The sequence below is a fragment of the Apium graveolens genome, chromosome 10, assembly GCF_009905375.1.
Source record: "Apium graveolens cultivar Ventura chromosome 10, ASM990537v1, whole genome shotgun sequence".
Taxonomy (NCBI): Eukaryota; Viridiplantae; Streptophyta; class Magnoliopsida; order Apiales; family Apiaceae; genus Apium; species Apium graveolens.
The window spans coordinates 110,110,298-110,112,368 of record NC_133656.1 but is presented as its reverse complement, the minus strand read 5'-3'; the positions used below and the strand labels follow the sequence as shown (position 1 = coordinate 110,112,368).

The 2,071-nt window shown below is 30.9% G+C and overlaps 1 long non-coding RNA gene across 1 annotated transcript; it reads right to left on the bottom strand.

The window, feature by feature from the left end:
- Positions 1-988: 988 nt before the first annotated feature.
- On the bottom strand, positions 989-1,499 carry LOC141690200 (uncharacterized). The gene is made up of 2 exons (XR_012562686.1): positions 1,372-1,499; positions 989-1,271 (listed from the first exon to the last, which is right to left on the bottom strand). It is a non-coding gene; the product is annotated as an uncharacterized LOC141690200 (long non-coding RNA).
- Between the last annotated feature and the right edge of the window lie 572 nt (positions 1,500-2,071).

Genomic DNA, 2,071 nt, shown 5'->3' with positions numbered 1-2,071 from the left:
GGAGCCTTTGTAGATCATCCGCCGGGAGCCTTTTTTCCACTTGACTCTATTTCACTTATACAGAATTACAAGACATCTTAGATTTATAATTAGACACCCTATTCTACATATCAATCTAGTAGTCAACATGACTTAAAGAATCCTACAGCATCTACTCAACTAATACATTGTTGTTTGCAAAAATGTGCTACAAGATTTATTATTACATAAGCTACACTCTCGATGGATGTTCAGTGGTCATCCGTCAGGACTATTGTAAAACATCCGTCGAGAGCTACAAAAACACTTTGTTAAATCTAGTAAGGTGTTTTGTTCAATTTATCATCAAGTTCACAATATATTCCTAATATATATAGTTATAAATTATTTTAAATGATGAAATAGTAATAAATATATGTAATAATGAGTTAGACTAATTAATACATTCAAATTTAGTTGTATTAATAAAAGGACTACAGATGCCATCTTCTTCCCTCCTCCCAAGTGAAGACTTGCTGTAAATATATGTTCATTTAGAGCTCTGTGGACTATCAATCTTCAATCTTCTTAAGTTATCCAAGTAGTTTAGATGTTTTTCTTTCCATAATAATGTTTGGCACAGATGTTTGCAAAACAAAATTATTTTTTGTAGTTTTTGAATTATATTACGTTATTTAATAGGATTTTGCTATGATCTTCACTTTCTTTTTTTGTATTGTATGATATATTTTAATGCATCACATTTTCGAGTAAATGAAGAGGGGGCATCGGTTGTGCCTCTAGGCCATACTCAATTCTTATTTTTCGCTTCGATCTGTGAAGCTGGGCTTGTTAATGATGGTGATGGATGAATGAGTTAGGTTGAATCAATATCATTGATTATTTCATATTAAGATTTAAGAGCACACTGTAGTTCTTACTCAGAACCTTGCCCATAAAATCAAAGAGTTTAATCTTTTACTAGTAATAAAAAAAACTTTTGTATGGATCTGTAAGGAAGATCTTCTGATAAAATCAAGTACAATGCATTAAAAACTAATTGCAATAGTAGGATACCAGACCAAAAATGAACATCATACATATAACTCTTCTAAATTTATCCTATCTTATTCGATAAGAAAAAGCTAGTTATGGAGAGAAGCTGCTAATGCAGTAGCAGTGAAGAGGAGATCCTGCACTAGGCGCCTTACAAATCCCGCCCTGCGGATAATCGATGCTCTTGCAATGAGCATTACAATCAGAAGAAGTTGTACATGGCCCCTCATCAACCAACCATGTTGCACCTACACAGTCTGTAACACATAATTCGTACATGTTAGTAATATATTATAGATGTCTATATGTCCATATATTGCATTAAGGCTATGTTTAACATAAGGAAGATAATTTTACCGGTATTGATAGTCAAAGCAATGAAAAAGAAGGCAATGAATATGGTTGTAGTTACAGAAGCGATGTTCTTCACAGCCATTGTATCTGAGATTTTGCCTTTTATATGTGTAATGTGATGGTCTTTCTTCTTTGATGTGTGTAATGTTCTTGTTCATTGAGTTCTTTTTATAGTCATATTGTATACTTGTCTTATGCAGTAAGATATTAGTCTTAAAAGAATGATATCACACAAATCTCTTACATTTATTATTTAAATTTATTTGTAATTTAAGGAATCTTGTATACGGATAAAAAGATTTCAAAGAATAAATTCATTGTTAAAGAAATCTTACAAAATATGTGTGAATGTACATGTGTTATATTTCTCAAGAGCAATGTTACATATTAAAAGAAATTTGAGATTTTTTTAAAATGACACGTGTCATCTTTTCATTTTTGGGATTTATATTAATATACGAGGGGTCCACCTCATTTATAAGTAAACTTCCAATATCACAATGACAACTCATCATTCAGGAATCGTTTCGGCAATGATTTTTGGAAAACTAGCATTTCTCATTCTCACAGCGTATGTTTTAATATTTTATTCATGATAGAGAAAATTTAAATTGAAATGGAACCAGATGATCTCTAGATTAAAAGGTTACTTGATTTATTTCTACTTACCTTATTTTTCGGATATTAGCATTTCTTATAAGAA